This window comes from Coturnix japonica, chromosome 15 (assembly GCF_054131305.1).
Source record: "Coturnix japonica strain WE chromosome 15, WE-NBRP24, whole genome shotgun sequence".
Classification (NCBI taxonomy): domain Eukaryota; kingdom Metazoa; phylum Chordata; class Aves; order Galliformes; family Phasianidae; genus Coturnix; species Coturnix japonica.
Window position 1 is genome coordinate 86309 of NC_140677.1, and position 14023 is coordinate 100331.

The 14023-nt window shown below is 52.4% G+C and overlaps 2 long non-coding RNA genes across 3 annotated transcripts; both read right to left on the reverse strand.

Annotated features, from left to right (window-relative positions):
- Positions 1-695: 695 nt before the first annotated feature.
- LOC146758309 (uncharacterized) lies at positions 696-1834 on the reverse strand. Its single transcript, XR_014934723.1, has 2 exons — positions 1618-1834; positions 696-1465 (listed from the first exon to the last, which is right to left on the reverse strand). It is a non-coding gene; the product is annotated as an uncharacterized LOC146758309 (long non-coding RNA).
- An 8889-nt stretch (positions 1835-10723) lies between these two features.
- Positions 10724-11857, reverse strand: LOC146758310 (uncharacterized). 2 transcript variants are annotated; one of them, XR_014934725.1, is made up of 2 exons: positions 11646-11857; positions 10724-11285 (listed from the first exon to the last, which is right to left on the reverse strand). It is a non-coding gene; the product is annotated as an uncharacterized LOC146758310 (long non-coding RNA). The 2 variants fall into 2 exon arrangements; XR_014934724.1 differs by having other exon boundaries at positions 10724-11493.
- Between the last annotated feature and the right edge of the window lie 2166 nt (positions 11858-14023).

The window sequence follows — 14023 nt, forward strand, 5'->3', positions numbered from 1 at the left end:
CTTAGGTAATACAAAAGGTTGGAAAATTTTTGGACAACTCCCCAGGGCCGGGCTTTGGAAGGCCGTATTGACGAGAGTCAATCAAGCTCCGGCTGCAGGCGTATATGTGTGTGCCAGTTCTTTAACACAGTAGAAATCACAACTTGCTGCATGATCAAAATTCTACATGTGCTACTCCTGAACCCCAATGACTTCCAACGGTGTTAAATTACCCCTTGATCTCAAAGCAGAACAAAACAACAAAATGCCACACCAATAGTGAATACATAAAAACAAACAACTCCTTGGGCCTCAAGGGGAGGCTGATGCACAGGCCACGGCTGCCAGCGTGCAGCTGGGCTTCCCAGGGCAAACAGCAACACACGGTGCATCCATCAGAAGCTGAAAGAGCCCTCAGGGAAGAGAGGCCAACTCAAGGGGCTGAGCACGGGACACCCTTCTTCCTGCCGGGCTGCTTCCCCTCCTCTGGTTTCTTTCTGTCAGTCCTCAGAGAGCAAGGAGATGCTCACAGCCTGTCACCAGCACTTACGGGTTGGCTGAAAGGCCACAGGTTGGGAAGACCAACAAGGAAACGGGGGAAAACCTGCACTGCACCATGTCAAGGGAGAGACGTGAAGCCGACCGCTTCATCGCCCTGCGATTGCCAGCCCGAGCGAGGGACGTTCTGACCAGCTACTGAAAGAGGCAGCACCAGGTTTAGAAAGTTCGCTTCAATTTTATTGCGTACAAGAAGATTTGGCTTCTATTTATTGCCCCGCCCACACCCCAAAATGAAACCCCAGTGCCCAGGATTGCCGCTTAGCAATCAGTCACTCAGCCTCCAGTCAGACCCAAGGAGAAGCCAAACCCCGGGGCTACGTCACCTCCTCCCTCTCCAGTCCCAGCCAGCCCTATTTCAACCTAACCCTACACCAGGCCTGGACCTCAAGAGACACACCCTGAAGGAACGCAGCGTCTCCAGCTCTTGCCATACACCAAGTCCTGCCTATGTGAAGCCCTCATTGCTTCTAACGCAGCACAAGTCCTTCCTGTCCAGTTCACTTCCATCATCTCCACCGTCCATGACAGGGAAAGCACGGCTGTGCCAGTAAACTGGGCTGTTGAGTCAGCAGCTCTTGGTGCCACCTCCGAGGAAGCGTTGCAGGTGGTTCTGCTGTCCTTTGTAGCTTCTTGCTCAAGCCCTCATCGTTGCTTTCTGCTTTCCTTCTCGGCTTTCTTCCTCAGCTGAGTAGCGCTTGCCTTGCCTCGGCAAGCTTGCTGCAAGAGGGAAAAAAGAGGCACTATTTCACTCACGCATGCTGCCAGCACAGTCTGACTTAGAGAGCTGCTCGCAAGATATCCCTGGGCTACAAACCCAAGAACAAGGAAGGACACAAAAGTCACATCTGCATTGTCTGTTACCGCATGCCAAGGAAGAGTCCTCACACTCGAGCACTGCCCCACTTGCAGCTGAGGGGAGGAGGAGCTGGAAAGGACAGGTGGACAGAAAAGAAGGGAAAAGCTGAAGAGGCGAGAATCAACTTCTCCCCGAGGCAGATCACACCTTTGTGGCCACTCTTTTAGGAATGCTCACCATTCCTAATCCTAGCGTTAGCAAGATGAAAATTCACCACCTACCTTTTCACGCTCCTCGCGTACGCACTGAGGGCCGTGCCGTGGCTGTGCTGCACAACACCAGCGACTGAAAGAAAGCACGCAGAGAGCGGATCTGTTGCAGACAGTGCCAGGAGCTGTGCTTGAACAACGCTTTCGGTAAGGCACTCCTACCTTGCAATGGCCACACTTTGGGAGCTCTGGGACACAGCCACGTGTTGCTCTCCTGAGTCCCAGCTCCATTTCTCAGCCCACTCACGCTCTGCTCCTCCATGTTCTGCAAAGGAAAAGTCCCAAGAGGGAAATTCAGTTCATCGCAGATGTCATCAAACTGTCAGGGCAGTCGCACTCATTGCTCGGGGTGAGCAACCAGCTGCATGCTTACCCAAGGAGCAGCGGTTACTTTTACTTGAGTGTAACAGCCAATGCCTGACTGCAAGTACGAACACTAACCTATGCCTAACTCTAAAATAACAACAGAAACCTATACCTAACTCTAAAATAACAACAAAAACCTATACCTAACTCTAAAATAACAACAAAAACCTATACCTAACCCTAAAGAACAAACAGGAACCTATGCCTAACTCTAAAAAACGAACAGGAACCTATCCCTAACACTAAAACTAAACTGAACACTAACACTAACACTAACTTAACACTACCATCAACAAAAAAGAACATAACAAACACCTAACCTAACAGGGGGAAGATGGAACTGGGGGCCCACAGAACCAGAGGAGCAACAAGGTGGAGGAGCAGAAGATGTTAAATAATGCCACCCAGCTAATGCTGGGGGCAGGGGCCGCGCAGCAGGAAAGGAGCCGAGTGCCTGGACCAGCGATGGTGAAGCTGTGACCATGCCAACGCGGGGCCTGGCACGGTGGTGTGGTGCCAGGCCAGCTATGCCGCGGGCGGATCCACGTCCATGGGCTCCTCTGGAGGGGGATCCACCTCCATCGGTTCCTCCGGAGGGGGATCCACCTCCATCGGTTCCTCCGGAGGGGGATCCACCTCCATAGGCTCCACATGGGTGGTGGTCACAGGGCTGGTCCAGGCATGATGGATAATGGCTCTCTTACCCCTCCTCTGCCTGATGGTCATGGCGGGCCCCCTCCTCCTTCTGACTCCTAGGGCCCCCAGCTCCATCCTCCCACCAGAAACTTCAACCCTCGCCCTCTTTGCAGCAGGCATGGCTGTTAACTGCCACAACTGTCAGAGGCATGCGGCAACGGTGACCATGGTGACATGGAGAGGGTTCTAAAATGGCGGCCGCACTGCTGGCACTGGAGTTCCACATAGGATGAGGAGGGGGCTGGAGGGCAGGGCATGGTACGGGAGCTACAAGGTGCTCCCTGTGCCCAGCGGGCAGCCCTTCTCTCTGGCCAGCAAGAGGGCACAGACGAGCCGGCCCCAAGTAAAGGGCCCTCGGCCTCCTTCACCCTCCTTCACCCTCCCCCTTCTTCCACAAGGGAATCTTTTTGGGCTGCCATACTGTTGTGGTTTTGTATTTTTTTCTATTGGTATTTCACATCATAACATCATCTGGAGATCATAGATTGATCAGTCAATCATATTGATCTAGATAAGTCCGTGACACAGACGCAGCACGCAGCAGCTCCTGATGGGGCTCCTGAGCTGAGCACCAACAACGGCAGGCTCCAAAGGGGACCTGACTACGCCTGCCTCCTGGGACACACAAGCTCTGCTTTCCATAGTCGCACCCAGCGCCTCTCCTTGTGCGGCACCTTGGCGGATTCAACCCTTACCTACAATTAAGACCTCTGACTGAATTGGAATTCCAGTCACTCTGATTACACCCCACATCCCTGCTGCAGGCCCTCCCACATGCCCACGTGCTGCACCCAGCCACACCGGCTGCCACAGCCCCGCAGCCAGGCGGGGGTTGGTGCTTCATGATCCTTGAGGTCCCTTCCAACCCGGGTCATTCTGTGATTCTGTGATCGGGTTGAAGGGGCTGGCACTGCCCTGAAGGTGAGCGAGAGAAGTTGGCAAAGGAAGGGTGAGTGGCGGGATCCGAGGAGGGCGTTTTGTGTTTGTGTGCGTGTCTGTTGTTTGCCTGATGTGTTTGTGTGCGTTGTTGTTTCAGGTGTCTGAGTGAGGACTCCCTGTGGGAACTGGCAGCAAGCAAAGGAATGGATCGACGGGCCTGGGCGCCGTGTTGGACTGCGGCTGTGGAGCCAACGAAGGTGTGTCCAGTGTCCTTCCTTACATCATTGACTATGTATGAGGTGTACCTATATCTGTGTAACCATTTTACAAGTCAGGGTGCAGGTTTTTGGTGGGGTCCTGACAGTTCCTCAGCTAGAACCCTCTTACCCCTTTGAGACAGGCCGCTTCCGTCTGTAGCTGTCATGCCAGGAGCCAAATAAATTGCCCCATGGTGAAAAACACCAAGACTCCTATGTCTGCACCGACTCTTTAACCATTTGTTTAAGAGGTGGGTTTTTAGGTCCAACTCAGTATCCCTCCCTGCCACTGAAAGTACAGATGCAATAACCACCCGCACACCTGTTCCTTCGATTACCCGCCCCAGTCCCCTGAAATCATCTTTGATAGCCTTCAGGCTTTTTTTACTAACTTCTTCACTGCCAGCCTGAACTATCAGCAGGGGATAGTAGACAGAAGGGCAGATCAGACTGGGAAGTCTCCCAGCAATGTCCCTGACCCGTGCCCAGGGGAGGGAGCACGTCTCCCTGCAGGTAGGGTCGGGCCAGCATATAGGGCCTTCCATTCCTCGCCAGTAGGGTTGTGCGCCCATGATGGCAGTAATGAACAAACTGCTGCATCACAAAGATCTTGGCCTGATTAGAAATCTTTGAGTAATGCTGTTACAGCAGACAGAATGTGCTAAGCGCAAGTAGTCTCCTGCACTTCACATCCTTGCTACTTTGTTCTGGGTGTTGTCACTGAGCAGCGTCTAACACAAATTCTGCCCCGGTCAGCTGGCTGCCTGAGCTTGAGCCCTGATGGCAACACTGTGTGCTTACCCAGGAGCAGCGGTTACTTTTACTTGAGTGTAGCAGCCAATGCCTGACTGTAAGTACGAACACTAACCTATGCCTAACTCTAAAATAACAACAGAAACCTATACCTAACCCTAAAGAACAAACAGGAACCTATGCCTAACTCTAAAGAACAAACAGGAACCTATCCCTAACGCTAAAACTAAACTGAACACTAACACTAACCTAACACAACCATCAAAACAAAGAACAGAGCAAACACCTAACTACAACAGGGGGAAGAAGGAACTGGGGGCCCACAGAACCGGAGGAGCAACGAGGTGGAGGAGAAGAAGATGTTAAATAATGCCACCCAGCTCATGCTGGGGGCAGGGGCCACGCAGCAGGAAAGGAGCCGAGTGCCTGGACCAGCGATGGTGAAGCTGTGACCATGCCAACGCGGGGCCTGGCACGGTGGTGTGGTGCCAGGCCAGCTATGCCGCGGGCGGATCCACATCCATTGGCTCCTCTGGAGGGGGATCCACCTCCATCGGTTCCTCCGGAGGGGGATCCACCTCCATCGGCTCCACATGGGTGGTGGTCACAGGGCTGGTCCAGGCATGATGGAAACGGGCTCCTTTCCCCCTCCTCCATTTGATGGTTATGGCGGGCACCCTCCTCCTCTTCGGTTCTGGGGCCCCCAGCTCCTTCTCCCACTTAAATCCTCACTACATTCCTCTCGCCCTCGCTTCGTGCTGGACATGGCTGCTACCTGCCCAGCACTCTCAGAGGTGAGTGAGTCGGGTGGAGCCGCAGCAACCAAGGTGACAGCTGTGACATGGGGAAGATTCCAAAATGGCACCTGTGCTGCTGGGAGTGGTGTTCCGCATAGGATGAGGAGGGGGCTGGAGGGCAGGGCACGGCACGGGAGCTACAAGGCACTCCCTGTGTCCAGCGGGCAGCCCTTCTCTCCGGCCAGCAAGAGGGCACAGAGAGCTGGCCCCGAGAAAAGGGCCCTCGGCCTCCTTCACCCTCCCCCTCCTTTCATAAGGGAATCCCCACTTTGGGCTGGGCACCCACATGGAATCATTGAAACTACAACCTACTACTTTGCTTCTACAGCAAGACTATTGTACTGAAATACTACTGTACTTAAAAGCACTTGCAATCACACTACACTCGTTTTTAATATTAAACTCTCAAACTTTCATAGCAAATAATAACATCCGCTCACAAAGAAAATGTGGAGAGGCCACAAAAGAGAAATACCACTCATGAAAACATTTGTATTTAGACATTCAAACTAACAACGTACTTTGTCTTTACCTAACCGTACCATTCTGTGCTAGAAATACGATGTTTTGCTGTAGAGTATAACTTGGAGAACCCAAAAGCAGCTAAAACCTGCTCCACTCAGTAATTTGACCATCCGCTGATATTTGGTTCTTTGCTCCCTTGCTTTCTAGTTGCTCACTCTTTAGACACACGCAAATCACATTGTCAAGGACTACAAAAACACTGTTAGCCAAAAAATTTATGCTGGCAGAATCTTAACGTTAGAAACGTGTAAATTGGTTGCAAAGAAGAAAGTGAAGACCAACACAGTAACCAAATACTAACTGATACATAAGGCTTCTCTCACACATCCTGAAAACAGAACCGCCAGCCTTAATGAACTTTGCTCTTCAGACACTGACTGAAATGCAAGTATTACCTTGTCATGGTTTAATAATTTTGTAATTTTGCTATCAGTATTCCACATCATAACATCATATAAAGCATGAATAGTTTTACTGAATCTGCAACTTACAGAAGAAGACTACATCTCCCAGAGAACAACACGAGGTCACGGGACCTGGACACTATATTAACTCTGTCGCAGGCTAGACTGACGTCTTTCGAGTTCTGGCGTTCAGGGGAGTGTGTGGGAGCCTTCACCGTTTCGCCTAGATTTACAGTAGGCCTCTCGGTTTCGGGACTCATTCTCTCTCCTATTTTGCTTGATTCGTTAGCTCAATTTTCAATTATATTGTATTATACTGTGTTATCCTGTATTTCGATATAGTAATTTAGTAAATAAGTGTGCCTCCTTAGATTGTTGCTGCTGTTTTCTTTTCCTAATTAACTTTTTTTCCTTTCGGCCTAGGGCCCCTGCTGGGCCCACAGTCCCTGTCACGGACGCAGGTGGATTTTTAGTTTAAACCGTGACATACCTGTAGCAGCCTGGATCTGGCAATAGTCAAAGAATCCTTTACGTCCAGCTCCTTAGCATCAAAAGACCACAGATACTGCTGGGGCAGAATTTCATTGAAGCCTTCAAAAGAAGCTTGTGTCTGTTCCTCAGTGCCTCGGGAAAGTCTCCATTCTGCTACCAGCCTGGAAAAGACACAGAAGGATCATTTAAAACAGGCTACGCTAACCCAAGTTCATCTTTGTTAGTTTGTTTTGAAATGAACCGTAAGCTGTGTTAAGAAAAATGATGGAAAGTGCTGGGGATAGAGCACTGTGTAACTGTATTCTAATTGTATTCCCAACCTTCACCCTGCGCAAACAATTTTAAGTTAAAACCCTATGTTTCCAACCACTCAACTGCAGAAAGCATTTTAGGCTCCAGCAGAAGGCAGCATCTACTCACTGATGATATTAATGAGAGCACAGGAGTCCCTTGCTGTTCGGAGGAAGAAAAAAATGCAGAGCTGTGTTCATCTAATATGTTCCATATTTGTTTCTGTCAATCACGAAACTTTGCTCTGTGGTAGAAACTCCACTCTCCATTAAGAAAAGGGAGAAAAGCAGGCAGGAGACCCAAAGAACCTGAACCCAGGGAGAAGCAGATATTATGCTGAATTCAAGCCTAACCTGTCAGGAGAACTGGAATCGAAAGGAGAGAACGCAACACAGGACACAGAGTGTGACAAAAGAACATTGCTTAAGCTGCAATCTGAGCTCTGCCCGGCTTCCTCAAAACCAGAAGAGAACGGTCTTCTGCAGGTACTCCCTCCTCTCCATCCCAGTGAGTATTTGGCACAACTGCCAATGCCAATACGTTCCTTCTGCAAATGTCACCGTTTCTGTGAAACCTTTCCAGATGACTCGTGACTAAAGCAATTTCTACTCCCTCATTCCTCAAAACCTTCCCACACAAAAGCCTTCACAGATCAGATGGTAAGAAAGAGGGAATTCTACGGCCACAGCAATAAAGCGCGCAGAAAGCCCATCTGTTGCAGACAGAGGAGTGAGCCGTGCTTAACCAACACTGCTTCAGCGCACGCTTACAGTAAGGCACACCTACCTTGCGCTGGCCACGCACGAAGCTCGTGACGCAGCTCCAGGCGGCTCTCCTGGGGCCCAGCTTCATTTCACGGCCACTCACGCTCTGCTGCTGGACATTCTGCAACGGAAAAGCCACCGGATGCAAATCCCATCCCTCGCAGATGGCATCAGACCTCCGCTCTCATGGCAGTCACCACCGCCCTGCCCTGGGCAGCGCTTCCACTGCCCTTGCTCCTGCCACAAGACACCAACGTCTGCTTCTGACGCGGCTCCACCATGGGATCCTGTATGCAATAGAGAAACACACGGAGGCTGCCAGCCACTGCAACACGCGCGCTGTGAAACCCCTGGCACTGCTGAGTCCCAAGAGCAGAGGAGAGAAGCGTTTGCCTGCCATGGACGGGCTGCGGCGGGATTGAATCCTGCCTTCGAATCGGGACACCCCCAGGGAGAGCCTCCCTGGGGACCCGAAGACTGAAATGGAGGCAAGGTAACACTTTGCTATAGAAAGGGAAAGGGGAACTTCACAGAATCCGAGACAAAGGGTAACTGCAGATAGTTTACATTTAAAAGTGCAGGGATAGGGGGAATTACAGACACTTAGTCAAAATAAAACCAGAGAAGAGGGCAATAAAGATAAGAAGAAATTGTCCGGAGACCTCTGACAAGAAGAAGGATTAGATACCCCCGGGCAAGATGATGCTGACATGGGAGAACGATACCAGCAGATAACACCAAGAAGAAAACAGAAGAAGAATTTCACCCCAAAACAACGGCAAGGGTCGCGGGGAACGGGGTCCTAGGGAATGTAATGAATATGTAATCAAACTGAGGAGGAGACTATTGATTACGTATTAGCTTAACCTATATCTGTAACACACTTTTCTCCTTACGGTGTGCAAGTTTGGTGGAGCTCTCCCGCTTGCACCCGGCGCTGCGCAACGCTGGAATAAACATACCTGCTTTAGAACCCATCTTTGGATTATAGAGTTTGATTCCGCAAGTCATCTTCCTGCCGCACAGCCCAGCACGGCCGGAGCCGCACCACACGATCCGGGCCGGGGCCGGCTCAGGCTCTGCCTCCAGGCTTTTGGGGCCGGCCGGGTGACTCCGCAGCACAGCGAGACCGTGGAGCCGCCCGGGAGCCGCCTCTGGGTGCCGGCAGCGCCGCGAGCTCCTCCCCCGACAGCCCCTCCGTGCCCCCGCCCCGAGGCCCGACCCCGTTCGCAGCACAGAGCCCGCTCCTCCCGGCCCCGCTCATGGCCGCCATGCCGCCATGGCCCGGAAGTGCTCTCCGCCGCCTGCAGGAAGCACTTCCTGTCACTGGCACTGGCACTGTCACGTGGCTCAGGCCGGGCTGGGGCCTGTTGGGGGGGGGCGGCTGCCGGAAAAGGACCCAAAATTCACGTCTCATTTCGTGTCTTTCCTCTCGCTTTCCTTCCTTTACCTTCCCCTTCCCTTCCTTCCTTCCTCGCCCTCGTCCCCTTCCCTTCACCACCTCCCTGTGTCCATTCCAGTGCCTGGCCACCCTTTCTGAGCAGTAATACCTCGTAGTGTCCAGCCTGAATCTCCCCTGTCGCAGCTTGAAGCCATTCCCTCTGGTCCTATCATTAATGACACGAGAGAAGAGGCCGAGCCCCAGCTCACTACAGCCTCCCTTCAGGAAGTTAGAGAGAGCAATGAGGTCTCCCCTGAGCCTCCTCTTCTCCAGGCTGAACAATCCCAGCTCCCTCAGCCGCTCCTCATACGGCCTGTGCTCCAGACCCCTCACCAGCTTTGTTGCCCTCCTCTGAACGCGTTCCAGGGCCTCGATGTCTTTCTTGCACTGAGGGGCCCAAAACTGAACACAGCACTCGAGCTGCGGCCTCATCAGTGCTGAGAACAGGGGGACAATCACCTCTCTGCTCCTGCTGGCAACACTGTTTCCCATGCAGGCCAGGATGCCCTCGGCCTTCTTATTATACAGCAAAGGAATCCCCTGAAAAGGAAACCACAATATCTGGCAACATGAAACAAAGTTCTGATTCGTAAAAGACTGGCAGCAAGGCCTGAATCTCTTGTGTCATCTGCTCTTGATGTATCACATTAGCACTAGGTGGAATGCAGAAGCTTCCTGAGACGTGATAATCAAAACCTAGTCCAATGCCTTTAAAAAAGCCTTTAAGAGATTACTCCTCCTTGTCTGTTTAAAATAAACTTAGGTAATACAAAAGGTTGGAAAATTTTTGGACAACTCCCCAGGGCCGGGCTTTGGAAGGCCGTATTGACGAGAGTCAATCAAGCTCCGGCTGCAGGCGTATATGTGTGTGCCAGTTCTTTAACACAGTAGAAATCACAACTTGCTGCATGATCAAAATTCTACATGTGCTACTCCTGAACCCCAATGACTTCCAACGGTGTTAAATTACCCCTTGATCTCAAAGCAGAACAAAACAACAAAATGCCACACCAATAGTGAATACATAAAAACAAACAACTCCTTGGGCCTCAAGGGGAGGCTGATGCACAGGCCACGGCTGCCAGCGTGCAGCTGGGCTTCCCAGGGCAAACAGCAACACACGGTGCATCCATCAGAAGCTGAAAGAGCCCTCAGGGAAGAGAGGCCAACTCAAGGGGCTGAGCACGGGACACCCTTCTTCCTGCCGGGCTGCTTCCCCTCCTCTGGTTTCTTTCTGTCAGTCCTCAGAGAGCAAGGAGATGCTCACAGCCTGTCACCAGCACTTACGGGTTGGCTGAAAGGCCACAGGTTGGGAAGACCAACAAGGAAACGGGGGAAAACCTGCACTGCACCATGTCAAGGGAGAGACGTGAAGCCGACCGCTTCATCGCCCTGCGATTGCCAGCCCGAGCGAGGGACGTTCTGACCAGCTACTGAAAGAGGCAGCACCAGGTTTAGAAAGTTCGCTTCAATTTTATTGCGTACAAGAAGATTTGGCTTCTATTTATTGCCCCGCCCACACCCCAAAATGAAACCCCAGTGCCCAGGATTGCCGCTTAGCAATCAGTCACTCAGCCTCCAGTCAGACCCAAGGAGAAGCCAAACCCCGGGGCTACGTCACCTCCTCCCTCTCCAGTCCCAGCCAGCCCTATTTCAACCTAACCCTACACCAGGCCTGGACCTCAAGAGACACACCCTGAAGGAACGCAGCGTCTCCAGCTCTTGCCATACACCAAGTCCTGCCTATGTGAAGCCCTCATTGCTTCTAACGCAGCACAAGTCCTTCCTGTCCAGTTCACTTCCATCATCTCCACCGTCCATGACAGGGAAAGCACGGCTGTGCCAGTAAACTGGGCTGTTGAGTCAGCAGCTCTTGGTGCCACCTCCGAGGAAGCGTTGCAGGTGGTTCTGCTGTCCTTTGTAGCTTCTTGCTCAAGCCCTCATCGTTGCTTTCTGCTTTCCTTCTCGGCTTTCTTCCTCAGCTGAGTAGCGCTTGCCTTGCCTCGGCAAGCTTGCTGCAAGAGGGAAAAAAGAGGCACTATTTCACTCACGCACGCTGCCAGCACAGTCTGACTTAGAGAGCTGCTCGCAAGATATCCCTGGGCTACAAACCCAAGAACAAGGAAGGACACAAAAGTCACATCTGCATTGTCTGTTACCGCATGCCAAGGAAGAGTCCTCACACTCGAGCACTGCCCCACTTGCAGCTGAGGGGAGGAGGAGCTGGAAAGGACAGGTGGACAGAAAAGAAGGGAAAAGCTGAAGAGGCGAGAATCAACTTCTCCCCGAGGCAGATCACACCTTTGTGGCCACTCTTTTAGGAATGCTCACCATTCCTAATCCTAGCGTTAGCAAGATGAAAATTCACCACCTACCTTTTCACGCTCCTCGCGTACGCACTGAGGGCCGTGCCGTGGCTGTGCTGCACAACACCAGCGACTGAAAGAAAGCACGCAGAGAGCGGATCTGTTGCAGACAGTGCCAGGAGCTGTGCTTGAACAACGCTTTCGGTAAGGCACTCCTACCTTGCAATGGCCACACTTTGGGAGCTCTGGGACACAGCCACGTGTTGCTCTCCTGAGTCCCAGCTCCATTTCTCAGCCCACTCACGCTCTGCTCCTCCATGTTCTGCAAAGGAAAAGTCCCAAGAGGGAAATTCAGTTCATCGCAGATGTCATCAAACTGTCAGGGCAGTCGCACTCATTGCTCGGGGTGAGCAACCAGCTGCATGCTTACCCAAGGAGCAGCGGTTACTTTTACTTGAGTGTAACAGCCAATGCCTGACTGCAAGTACGAACACTAACCTATGCCTAACTCTAAAATAACAACAGAAACCTATACCTAACTCTAAAATAACAACAAAAACCTATACCTAACTCTAAAATAACAACAAAAACCTATACCTAACCCTAAAGAACAAACAGGAACCTATGCCTAACTCTAAAAAACGAACAGGAACCTATCCCTAACACTAAAACTAAACTGAACACTAACACTAACACTAACTTAACACTACCATCAACAAAAAAGAACATAACAAACACCTAACCTAACAGGGGGAAGATGGAACTGGGGGCCCACAGAACCAGAGGAGCAACAAGGTGGAGGAGCAGAAGATGTTAAATAATGCCACCCAACTAATGCTGGGGGCAGGGGCCGCGCAGCAGGAAAGGAGCCGAGTGCCTGGACCAGCGATGGTGAAGCTGTGACCATGCCAACGCGGGGCCTGGCACGGTGGTGTGGTGCCAGGCCAGCTATGCCGCGGGCGGATCCACGTCCATGGGCTCCTCTGGAGGGGGATCCACCTCCATCGGTTCCTCCGGAGGGGGATCCACCTCCATCGGTTCCTCCGGAGGGGGATCCACCTCCATCGGTTCCTCCGGAGGGGGATCCACCTCCATAGGCTCCACATGGGTGGTGGTCACAGGGCTGGTCCAGGCATGATGGATAATGGCTCTCTTACCCCTCCTCTGCCTGATGGTCATGGCGGGCCCCCTCCTCCTTCTGACTCCTAGGGCCCCCAGCTCCATCCTCCCACCAGAAACTTCAACCCTCGCCCTCTTTGCAGCAGGCATGGCTGTTAACTGCCACAACTGTCAGAGGCATGCGGCAACGGTGACCATGGTGACATGGAGAGGGTTCTAAAATGGCGGCCGCACTGCTGGCACTGGAGTTCCACATAGGATGAGGAGGGGGCTGGAGGGCAGGGCATGGTACGGGAGCTACAAGGTGCTCCCTGTGCCCAGCGGGCAGCCCTTCTCTCTGGCCAGCAAGAGGGCACAGACGAGCCGGCCCCAAGTAAAGGGCCCTCGGCCTCCTTCACCCTCCTTCACCCTCCTTCACCCTCCTTCACCCTCCTTCACCCTCCCCCTTCTTCCACAAGGGAATCTTTTTGGGCTGCCATACTGTTGTGGTTTTGTATTTTTTTCTATTGGTATTTCACATCATAACATCATCTGGAGATCATAGATTGATCAGTCAATCATATTGATCTAGATAAGTCCGTGACACAGACGCAGCACGCAGCAGCTCCTGATGGGGCTCCTGAGCTGAGCACCAACAACGGCAGGCTCCAAAGGGGACCTGACTACGCCTGCCTCCTGGGACACACAAGCTCTGCTTTCCATAGTCGCACCCAGCGCCTCTCCTTGTGCGGCACCTTGGCGGATTCAACCCTTACCTACAATTAAGACCTCTGACTGAATTGGAATTCCAGTCACTCTGACTACACCCCACATCCCTGCTGCAGGCCCTCCCACATGCCCACGTGCTGCACCCAGCCACACCGGCTGCCACAGCCCCGCAGCCAGGCGGGGGTTGGTGCTTCATGATCCTTGAGGTCCCTTCCAACCCGGGTCATTCTGTGATTCTGTGATCGGGTTGAAGGGGCTGGCACTGCCCTGAAGGTGAGCGAGAGAAGTTGGCAAAGGAAGGGTGAGTGGCGGGATCCGAGGAGGGCGTTTTGTGTTTGTGTGCGTGTCTGTTGTTTGCCTGATGTGTTTGTGTGCGTTGTTGTTTCAGGTGTCTGAGTGAGGACTCCCTGTGGGAACTGGCAGCAAGCAAAGGAATGGATCGACGGGCCTGGGCGCCGTGTTGGACTGCGGCTGTGGAGCCAACGAAGGTGTGTCCAGTGTCCTTCCTTACATCATTGACTATGTATGAGGTGTACCTATATCTGTGTAACCATTTTACAAGTCAGGGTGCAGGTTTTTGGTGGGGTCCTGACAGTTCCTCAGCTAGAACCCTCTTACCC